This window comes from Xenopus tropicalis, chromosome 7 (assembly GCF_000004195.4).
Source record: "Xenopus tropicalis strain Nigerian chromosome 7, UCB_Xtro_10.0, whole genome shotgun sequence".
Taxonomy (NCBI): Eukaryota; Metazoa; Chordata; class Amphibia; order Anura; family Pipidae; genus Xenopus; species Xenopus tropicalis.
Genome location: NC_030683.2, coordinates 36,089,918 through 36,102,625, shown reverse-complemented (window position 1 = coordinate 36,102,625; position 12,708 = coordinate 36,089,918).

Sequence of the window (12,708 nt, the reverse complement as noted above, 5' to 3'; positions counted from 1 at the left end):
AATAAAAGAAGTGCTTTATACATGCTGCATTCATTGTTTAATTATTGAGGCGTCATTTGCCCTAATGTCTACTCTGACTAAAATTAGAGTATTCATATACATGTTTCTATATTGCACATATAGAGTTCTGTAAAGGCAGAACTCTATACATGCAATTTGTTGCTTAAATGGTTATGGTATTTACCTCTTAGAACTATAATTATTGGGCAAACAAATATTTTAATTTGTTTATCCCAAATTAAAGAAAAATAGACTACTGAGTAGTGATGAACAAATCTGTCCCCTTTTGCTTCAGCTACCGCACAACTTTTTTGATGCAACAGCTACTTTTTGATACGACTGACTTTTTTTGACGCAACCACAATGTATTTGATGCGACCGCAACTTTTTCCTCACTCTGCGCATTTTTTCTGCTGCAAATTTTTGCAGCCATTTTGGAAAAAATCTGCTATTGGCGAAATGCGGAATTTCGCTGCGAATCCATGTCTGGCAAATATTTTTTGCTCATCACTACTACTGGGCTTAACAGTTGTACTTGTCTGGAGTTGTCTATCCCAGGCCTGGGCTGGGCTTCAAAATAGTCCCTGGCATTTCAGTACAGAGAGACCCAAACAGCCCCCACCAGCCCAATAAATAGTGACTGTCTATGGAAGCAACCCCTCTGCCAGAACCCACAGATTGCCAGTCTGGGTCTGGGTCGTCTTCAGGAGTTTTTTAAAGGATGAGGCCCTTCAAGGGTTTTATATATCCTCCAGCTCTAAGAGCTACTTGGATAATATTTGCATGACATTAATAAAAGAAAACTATGCCATTCTAACCTTTTATTACTCATGCTGAACTACACATGTGTGAAACATCGAATACGATAGATAGATAGATAGATAGTGAAGACAGTAATAGAGAAATTTAAACAAAGATAAATTTAAACACTTACAGTATTCTGGCTGTTTTATGTGGCCCTGTCTGACTGCACTGTGATTGTGCCTGACCATACAGTATCTTAATGGCCGGCGACTTAGCCTGCATTTTAGATTTCGGCCCCCTTATGTGATTGAGTTTAACACCCCTGTTCTACTGCATCCAGGAGTACCAAGAACTGAAAATAATCATGCTTGTCAATTACTTCAGGGACAGGTCCACCAGATAAGCCAATTTCTGAAATTAGCTTAACTCATTATGACATTCTTGTTATAGTTCTCGTTATAGTTGGAACCAGTGCATGCTAATTGGGAGTAACAGTATCCAATTTTCAAAAAACAGACCTTGTTGTCTGCAGTTTGTCTATCAAAAACCAAATGTAGCACATTGTTTTGGACAGTTGTAATGATACTAAACTTTGAATACATTTGCTTTTATTATTCCACTTGTAGCAGACAGATCAAAGGTAACTGCCAATTAATTGCTGTGAGTTACTTCACTTGGCAAATTTGCTCAGTGTTGGTAAACAAGCCCAATTGAAGTCGATGGGGCTGTTCAGAGTAGTGCTTCTTGGGAAAACAATATCAAATGTTGTTTTACAGGCAGTAAAAGGCAGCACAATATTTTGGGGGCAGGTTTCACCTCACTTCCTTTTAATTATAAGAAGCCACACTCATAAATACCTTGAAGTAGTGAGAGATCAAAGGAATTAAAATGTTTAAAGCACATGGAAAGGCAAAGTCACTTGGGGGTGCCAAAATGTTAGGCACCCCCAAGAGACTTAAATCGCGTACCTTTTACCCCGGGCTGGTGCCCCTGTTGGGAGAGAACAGCACCAGCCCGGGGTAGCAGCGAGCGCTTCCTCCTTCCGGCTTCCGTGTGCACATGCGCAGTAGAGTCAAATAGCCGAACTTTAACAGAGAAGTCGGCTTTTCACTCTACTGCGCATGCGCCTATCATTTAGTCGCAGCTAAACGAAGCAGGAAGGAGGAAGCGCATTGCTACAGGGACCGGGCTGGTGTGATTTTCCCCTAACAGGGGCACCAGCCCGGGGTACAAGGTAAGCGATTAAAGTCACATGGGGGTGCTTAACATTTTGGCCCCCCAAGTGACTTAGCCTTTCCTTGTCCTTTAAACATTACATACAATTATAGATGCACCATATCCACTATATTGGGATTCGTCCGAATCCTGCTGAAAAAGGCCGAATCTTGTCCAAATCCTTAGGTGCATATCTACATACATTGTTATAATGATATGCAGTGGACTTGAAACAAACCTGTATGATAAAAAAAGCTAATATTAGAAACATTTTTGATCACTACCAACACAGATGTTAATGTATGTATGTAGTATGTATGGATAGATTAGCTATATGATATATAGATAGATGATAGATAGATAGATAGATAGATAGATAGATAGATAGATAGATAGATGATAGATAGATAGATTATAGATACACAGTAATTGAGATATGGCTCCATCTTTATAAAAGGGTCTTAAGACAAAAATAAATTTAAACACTTACATCAAGTACATGGTATGGGGAATTCAAATGACAAAGCAACATTTGAATTAAACATGGAATAATAACCATAATAATAGCAATACTTTTTAATATTAGTGAGATTTGATATATTTATGCTGTTGCAATAATAAAGGAGGGAGGAAAAGAATAGGAATAGAGTATCTATTTAGGAGAGAGATGGAGGAGGGAGTTGAAAGAAATATATATACATTAATAGGATCTAGTATTTAGAATGCTTGAGATTTGGGGGCTAGTTTATCAACCTTTGAGTTTGATTTGTTTTCAGGATTTGAGGTTTTTTTGGTCTAAAAAAACGCAAATTTGAATTATGGTTCAAAAACTCAAATATCTTTTATTTATTAAGTGCAAAAAACCCAAAAACTCGAATGTAAAACTTCGCCATCTTCGTCATATTTTCAATTAGAAATATTTAAGTTTTATGCAAGTTTGTAAACTTGAAAATTTGAGGTATTTGAGTTTTTCTATGTGAACGCGTTTGCCACATATATGCAAGTTTATTTGATTTAGAAAAACAAACTTAAAAATTGATAAATAAGCCCACTGGTATTTCCCAGATATAAGGGACCTTTGCTTGATGTGGAGCAAGCATGTCTTAAGGCTGTAGTCTCTTAGACATAGAATATATGGTGTGGGCCGGTATCTGGACTACTGTGTACTGTAAATCCTATGTTTCCATAATCCTTTTCAGGCTAGGAGAAGTTTATGTTGTCACAAGGCAAATAATGTTACATTAAAACATTTTTGAAAAGTAGTATTCAGTGGCGTAACTACTATACAGGTAGTGATGGTCGCAGGCTTCCTAGCCTCTTCCTCGCCCACCTGAAACAAACGGGGGGGGGTAGTTAGTGGAAAGGGGGATGTTTCATGTCTGACAGGGGTGCCTGGCTCTGTTATGTTACACCTCAAATAGGATTATTTTCCCATTAATATGGATTAATTCTTGTTTACTGTGTTTATTCTACTTTGATGCTTTATTTTTACACATGCAAATCAACATAAACATAAAAATGAACAGCTGCTTGTTTAAACAGGGCAATATGGAAATTAGTATTGTTGTATTTCAAGCTTCCAGAATACCAGGCTTCTGGTAATAGATCCACTACCTATTTGTCATTTCCAAGGTTTTCTTAGAATTTGTATCTTAAGTGCAGAAATCTGCTAAATCTGGTTAACCTGACAAATCGAATCATTGGGAAAAGTCTGTAATTGGCTACATTGCATATTTCTGCCCTATGCTGTTGTCAGTTTTAGTATATATGAGAGGAGCCTAAGACATTAATACCAGATGTTAAGAAAACCCTTTGCCCCATTTTAGCAGCTTAATCCCACAATAAAAAAAAATTGTCAATTTAGTCACATTTTCTAGATTTTTGTCAATGTGACCTTATTATGGACCTCCTACAACTTTTTCACTGCTTCAATTTTCAATGTAATTTTCAAAAGACATACTGTATGTGTATTGGGATTTAGGTTAATGCAATCACATCTAGTTGTACAAACAAGGTATGCAAAAGGGAAATGCAAAAATGTGTTTTCATTATACACACAAAATACACACGCTAGTCATGCAAAAAAATTAAAATAGCCGTATTTCTTTCATACTATATATATAAATATATATATATACACACACACACACAATATAAAAGGTATATACAGGCATGGGATCCCTAATCCCATATATATATATACACAAACAGGTATAAAAGGTATATACAGGTATGGGATCCCTAATCCAAAATCCAGACAGCTCTAAATTACAGGAATGCGATCTTCCATAGACTCAATTTTAAGGAAATAATTCAGTATATGTTTATTACTAGCTATGGGGCAGATTAACTTTTACCTTTGGTTTCACAGGAAATTGGAAGTGTCAGACATAAAAATTGCTACGTTCTGTGTCAAACTTTGCTGCACTTTGATTTTTCAAAAGGGTGTAGATTCAATTAAATAAACAGAAATAAAGGGACACAATCAATGGTAAATTCAATTAAGACTTCTCTGTAGCAGAAATTAATGAACTGTAAATTGTTCATTGTATGCATGAATGTTTAGATCAGAAAATCAGAGTTTTTAGTTTATGCCAATAAAAATGTCAGGCAGCTATACCAAGGTAAACGCCATGTGGTGGTCCTATCTATTTACTTCTGGTCCAATTTTTTAATCATCTTGTACCTCCCTGTCTAATTGCATATGTAGGAAAAAGTGGTTAATTCCATGGATCAGTCTGCTAGTTTTATTTAGTAATCACAGATGTAAATGTCCAGTGTTCTACAGTGTTTTGATGTCGGAATCATATGGGAATTAAGTGACTTTCCCCCCCAAAAAATCCCTGAAATGAAACATCCATGAGTCCAGTAACATCACAATCTCACATGGACCAGCAATAAGACAAAGGACATTTTGATATATTAGAGGACAGAACTTGGGAAGTGGTTCTTAACCTTGTCCTCAGAGCACGTGCATCAATTTGTTAGCCTGATTTATTTGACTTGTAAGGACATGTTAATTCAATCCAAAACAAGGGACCTTGTTTCATTTGAAACAGGCAATTCCCTCTGTCAATAACTGTAATTTATACAATGCTATTCACCCTGTTCCATGCAGTTGTATGAAGCTTATCTTAGAACTGGCAATAATGGCATATATTTTTATGGTCATAAAAACAGTATAGTCTATACACACAGTACATGTATGATCTTTGTGTGTAGAGATAGAGCCAAAGCTAAAAGAGTCTGACATAGATAGTGACCAACCCAGGGAACAAGATGTAGGGTTTGTAATGCAGGCTCTATAAATAATGCAGCTTTACTGCAAGCTCATTTTACTCTAAGGGAGGAACTCTTAGTTCAGCAAGCCGTAGCAACCTTCCTGCCTGACATAGCTGAGCTTTGATTCCTTAGGGTCTGGCATGTGTCTCTGCAGGCAATAAAGCACCATTTCACATTCTCCATTAAGACTTCTCTGTAGCAGAAATTAATGAACTGTAAATTGTTCATTGACCTGTAAGCCTGTATGTCTAAGTAGATTCTTGCTTCAGAACCTTTCATTTATAAAACCAAGTTAGCAAGCCAATAGGCAGACATTATAATTAGAAGCAGAATGTGTGTGTATTGGGTTTACTCATTAATAGTTAAATAAAACTTAAAGGTAAACATTACATTTAAATTAACTATTAGTATAGACTTCTAATTCTTAGCAACTTTCATTTAGGGGCTGATTTACTAACCCACGAATCCGACCCGAATTGGAAAAGTTCCGACTTGAAAACGAACATTTTGCGACTTTTTCGTATGTTTTGCGATTTTTTCGGATTCTGTACGAATTTTTCGTTACCAATACGATTTTTGCGTAAAAACGCGAGTTTTTCGTATCCATTACGAAAGTTGCGTAAAAAGTTGCGCATTTTTCGTAGCGTTAAAACTTACGCGAAAAGTTGCGCATTTTTCGTAGCGTTAAAACTTAACGCTACGAAAAATGCGCAACTTTTCGCGCAAAACATACGAAAAAATCGCAAAATACCGATCATTACGAAAAAAACGCAATCGGACTCCATTCGACCCGTTCGTGGGTAAGTAAATCAGCCCCTCAGTCTTATTTTTTTAACGTTTCCCTTTCTTTTCTGTCTCTCTATAGAACATAGTTCAAAATGCTTTCTGGTTGTTGAGGTCACTGACCTTAGCACCCATACACCCAAATCTCTGCAATACTACATTTTTATTGTAACTGTACTTAAAAGATACTTTTTATTATTTTGCAGTCTTTAGAGACCCCTGAGGTTGTATTTGTGCTATTAAACCAGCAGTTCTGAAAGCATAGTTGGCTGCTGGGTATACAAGAGTAATGTGCATTTCTCCACTCATAAATTATTTTGGGGGATGTTTACTAAAGGGTGAAAGGTAAGGTTTGGTATTGCTGTGCCAAAAACATGCCACAATATCATTTTTACATATATTACTATAATGCACATTTGCATGTTGTCACCAGGTGAAATTTCTCCAGTGCAAAATTATATGCCAATGTCTCAATAGCACAAGAATGCATTTTCCCTGCAGTGCACTTGCAGGTGCATAAGTACCATTTTAACTATGCAATGGCACCTCAGAAAGTGCCTGACAGATTTATGCACATTTTAGTGGAGTACAGAAGATTTGCACTTTAGTTCACATACCCATAAGTGAGTGTTAAACCCTCTAATTTTTAGCTGGCCATACATGCAGCCATAATATCATGCAAAACCTCCTTTCATACAATATTCGGTGCGTGTATGATGGCTCGACGTGATGGCTGATATCACAAAGGCTGTGGATATCGGTTGTCTCATCGATCAGGAAGGTTAAAAAATTTTGATTGGTCATCCTCTCAAACTCACTTTTTTGTCAGTTCCTTCTTTTGATTTTAACTTCTTAGCCCTCTTTACTTCTTGTATTGGTTATTGATTGTTTTTGTATTTAGTCTCTACGTTCAGTGTATATATGCCCATTTATTGTACAGCACTGCAGAATATGCTGGCATTTTGTTAATATCTATTACAGTATTATTATTATTATTATTATTATTATTATATAATAAAAAAAGTGATGCACCAAATCCAGAATCTAAAGTGTTCAGCCAAACCGAATCTAAAACCTCAAAGTCATGTGACTTTAAAGCTGTAAACAACGTGATGTTGTTTTCTGACTTAACTAAAATATAAATATATAAATTAGGGTTCAGTTCAGTATTTAGCAGGCTCAGTGGGTGGCAATTCTGTCTTGCAGTACTAGGGTCCTGAGTTCTATTCTGGCTTGGACACTATCTCCAAGGAGTTTGTATGTTCTCCCCATGTCTGCCTGGGTTTCTTCTGGGTACTCTCATTTTCTTCCACACTCCACAAACATACAGGCAGGTTAAATGGCTCCCCTCTGTGCATGAATGTGAAAGGGACCTTAGATTGTAAGCTCCACTGGGGCAGGGGCTGATGTGAATGGTGTAAATGTATCTGCACTTATTTTACAATACAATACTTTTTTGTGGAGAATGTGGTATTCAGACAATTCTAAAAACTATGGATTTTGTGAACCCTTAGTTAAAACTAGCAAATATCTGTTGAGTAGTTCAACTGGACAACATCTGCAATAGGGCAATAACAACGCGTACAACTCAGCATTTGCAAACCATATATGCAATCATATTACACAAATAACTAGCTAAATTAACATATAGGCAAAAAGCCTATAGCCTAGGAACTGTTGGGCATTTCTAGTTATCCTGGGTTCATCCCACACCTTGTGTCTCAACCCTTTCTCCTTGTAGATTGTAAGCTCTCTTGGGCAGGGCCCTCTTCACCTCTTGTATCGGTAACTGATTGCTTTATATGTTACTCTGTATGTCCAATGTATGTAACCCACTTATTGTACAGCGCTGCGGAATATGTTGGCGCTTCATAAATAAATGTTAATGTAATGTAATGATCTGACTTTGAAGCATTGGCCACCATAATTTAATATCAACAAAACTGTATATTTGTATCTAAAAGCAACCTCATGATCTGATTTAATTAGTAATGTATTATTCTTTTAATTATTATACATATATTAGGTATTTATTTGCAAAAAAACCATGTGAATTTGAAGCACATACTGACATTTGAACATTAAAACTGTTTCAAACAAGAAGAAATGTTGACTGCTATAAATGAAACAGAAGGCTGATTTTAAAATAGATGGCCTTTTGATGCCAATATTTAGTATTGTGTATAAAGCAGATTGGAAGAAGGGCTCCAAGAATATGTTGTTCTGAACAGAACATTAGCTACATGTCTGTACCATCTGTATCTAGTGAACATTAGAATAGGAACTTTGAATGGTGCTTTAAAATGGCAGCTTTTATGCTACATTCATTTTGTAGATAGCAAACTAAGGGAGGAATGCACAGTGCAGTGACAGACTTTATGTTTGCTGCTTGCCCCAAACCTTTTATTATTTTTCCCATCAGTCTCTCATCTTGGATGTGTCATACTGCCCCAGCCTGTGTTGACTCTCATTCCTTCTAACCTACCGATACATTCAGCACCCTTGCATACCCTCACAAAAAATCTTGTACGTTTAAAACATCAACACTACCCAAATAAACAAGGGTTGGACCCAAGTACATAGGCAGAAGGGACTGGATTCTCAGGGCTCTTGCAGAATTTGGAAATTGGATGCAACGATTTATCTTATTCAGTCACTCCTAACATTTATAATTGGCTAACAGAAATAATTTGTGAATTCATGTCAGTGAATAAAGAGGACATTGGAAGTGCCCTATGAATCCTTTCCCCATCTAGGTAGTTAGTGTCTAGGCATATTTGCCAACTACACTTTATTACAAGAGACAAACACATTTAAAAAAAAATGATCCCCAGGCATTTTAGTTTTTAGTCCCAGGATCGTTTCTCACTCTATAGGTTATAGAAGTTATGAGGCTTTAGTTAGAGCTCAATTAATTTACAGTAATAATACCCAATATACTTGCCACACAAAATAATAATGATGCATTATACCCAATGAGAGCAATCTTTATGTTCTTTATTAACCCTGAAGTATTGTGACTCTGAATTACTATCCATTAGTAGCTATGCTGTGGTGTAGTGCATTGTTACAACCTCCAAGAATCATTTTAATGAATAGATGGACATTGACAAATATAAGACTTTAGCACATCAATCATTTTTATAGCACAACATCCTCTATATCCTTAGCACTTTACTGAGAATAGTTTCTAGTACTGGTATGAGACCTGTCATCCAGAATGTTTAGGACCTGGGGTATTCTGGATAATGGGAAAGGGAATTTCCATAATTTGCAACTCTATACTTTTTTCTACTAAATATTAATTTAAACATTAAATAAACCCAATAGGATTGTATTGCCTTCAATAAAATTATAACTTAGTTGCACAAGTACAAGGTACTGTTTTGTTGTTACAGAGAAAAAAGGAATATGGTTTAAAATTCTGAATTATTTCATTAAAATGAAGTCTATGGGAGATGACCTTCCTGTAACCAGAGCTTTCTGGATAACAGTTCTGGATAATGGACTCCATACGCATACATGTGTTTTTTTATAATTTACTTACCTTGTACTTGACTTTGCATCTGTTGTTTTGTTCCTGATGTTCAAGGCGATTAAGTGACTTACCCATGCAGTTTACGTATAAAAAAATGCCAAAGAAGTAGTGAGAAAACATAATGAATAGTGTCAATCAGCAATAATATGAGCAGTCTGTAGAATAATTATTTTGAATGTCCTGATCTAGCAGGAAATATAACGTATTGTCAAATACATTATACTGTATAAATACCCCTAGTAATCCTAGTGAAAAAAATATGGAGAAGTAAAAAAATCAGTTCCTGAGTATTATAAGGGTACTTGTCAAACATACACAAACAATATATTTCTATTTTTACCCTGATATAAATGCAGCTAAACAATTCAGTTAATAAAACATGGTTTAATTGCTTTGAGAAACATTATATGACTCTGGAACAGACAATACTATGAATTCAACGTTTTCCCATGCAGGAAAATACATATGCTGGCATAGATTAAGGCTATGGGCACACAAAAGGGGTGATTTACTTAATCCCTAGGTGCAAGTGCACTAAGGGGCACAAGAGATTGCCCCTTAGTGCTCATGTAGGAAGCACTTGAAATTCTATTGGTAGCATTAAACAAACCTAATTGATAAAAATACATTTAAGCAATGCCATAACACCAGTAATATCTTATGTTCAGATTTTATTCAAAGTTTTTCCCAAAACTCAAGATTTACAAGCTAATGCTTTCTGAATTAATTTCCCATAAACTTGTATCTTTTTAGCAGTCTGGTCACTCCATTAAAACATTCCTAATGAAAGCAAGGCAGTGAGTTAAAGTCTGTAGGACAAAGAAGACTATTCTCTGCACATTATCCTTAGCCATTCTGCTGCATTTGAAAGAAAAGAGTAGTCCTTCTCATGCAGTCTAAGGATAATAAATGGGTTGCTTAAAAATACAACTTTTCATTAGATTATATACCCCCTGACAATTGCATGTCAAATTGATTTTCATTGATGCACATTCCCTGGGGACAATCTAAGTCTGGAAGTCATTTGTCCTTGTTTTCAGCTTTGTGCCATTGGTCTTGGCACTAAGAACGGGATGTTGGTTGCTGTAGAGATGGCTACTTCAAGAAAAGGCAAAGACAGGTCCCAGGCTTGTTATACAGTGTCTATCTTATTACAGGGAATATGCTTGTTCTCCTGCAATCTGTGGGAGTTATGGGGGAAATTCCAAAAATCACACAAAGGGGTTATAAAAATCTAAGTATGGGAAGGTAGATACAGGGGAAACCATATCCTCTTTAAAAGGAGGGAATTGCTAAGATTATTATAATAAATAAGGATGCTATTGTATACCCAGACATACATACAAGGAACAGAATAAGGCCTCCCTATACCAATTAGTCTAACCAGTGGCCTACAATATTGCAGAGATAGCAAAACATCTCATTGGTTTAGTCACCCTTGTTTGACCCAGTAGGCATCAATGTGTATATATTTATTACACCATCTTCAGTAGAACCGGGGATTTTTCTTTCCAAGACAACACAGGCTAGCATAACTGCAAAGTGCCATCTTGGTAAATTAGCACCATGATGCTTCATGAGTTACTTCAAGGGGACTCTTAGCAATTAACCAAAGAAGCAACATGAGAAAGAACACAGTTCATTTTAATTTGGCTTTAGGGTACAGGCCCAGAGGGAGAGACGGTTTACTCTGGAGCCTAGGGAAAATGTAAAATGCTAGTCATTATTCCAAGGGGCTTGTCAATAACCATGTCAGAGTGCAATAAAATGACTTGTCACTAAACCTAGGTGATGTGCTGGATAGGGTTTTTGAACTGACTGTTTATATGGGTTTTATGAGTGCATTTTATTAAAAAAATGGTGAAATCAGTAATGGACAACTGAATAAAACATTGGGTCACATGTTCAGTACACTCTGCTGGGCTTTGCAATATAGTTACACAGCGTTGCAGGCTTGACTGATGTTTCTATAGCAACAGAGGGGCAATTGTGTTAAAAATCAGTTACCACAATCTGGCTTGAATTCTCTGCCATGTGACAGGTGACATATAAACAACAGACCTTGTTAAAAGGAGGTATAATATATTTAGCCAGCAGTTGTCAGGGAGACTGAAACTCTCTGTGCATAATATTTACAGGATATGGTTTTATGGTTTTATATTTTGGCTGATATTCTTATATTTTTTTCATGATTCTATACAGTTATTATTTTTAAAGGCTCAAGAATACATGACAAAAGTGTTGGCTGTTTGTTTTATTACAGTGTTACAGGAATTTTTTTTACAACCATCTACTGTTGTCCTGTGTTTCCAAAGCAATGTAGTGGCCAATGACCTTTACTTTTAAAGAGCTTGTTCTCAGTTTACATTTTAGGGTCTATAATATCACATAGCATATGACCCCTGACATGATTTGCAACCTTGAAGTTAAGTATAGAAGCCATATTTGAGTATGACTTGTTAAAACACTGTAACTGGCAGCATCAGCTGCTGCTCTGAGAGTTACACTTCTTTCTCTATGGAACCCTGTATCTCAGGTACAAACATCTAATACAGACTTTGCCTCTCCTGCTCTCCTCGGTAGGCCAAGCTTTGTTGCCAGCCAACAAACTAACCCGCAAAATATTGTCATCGTAGGACCTGCTCCCCACCCGTACATGCGACTTTATGCTCTTTACAGTACTGCATGCGCCTTCAGGTCCAAGACAAGACAACTTCAGTAACAGAAAAAGAGTGTACTTCCCAAGCCTGACCCGCACCCAACCCAAACCTATTATGGCTGCCCAAATTTTAACCTTAACACACCTGACCTAGGGGAAAAACCAAGGTCCAGCGGGTTGCAGGTCAACTGCACAACACTAATGTGGCACCTTTTATTGTACTGTTTGTTTGAGCTGGCAGCCCAAATGATCAGAACTAAAGTAACGTAAAAGGACCTGTGGTTCATCTTCACTTCCACAACATGGTGCATCAGCAGATAAAATGATCACATGTCCAAATTCCTCAGATCCATACATAATACAATAACTGCAGAATGATCTTTCAATACACCCACCCTAAGCTGGGCAGTATGGACAATATTGGCCAAGCTTCTTGAACAATGATGGGCATCTATAGCCAGCTTTAGGATTCTAGCATTGGTATTGC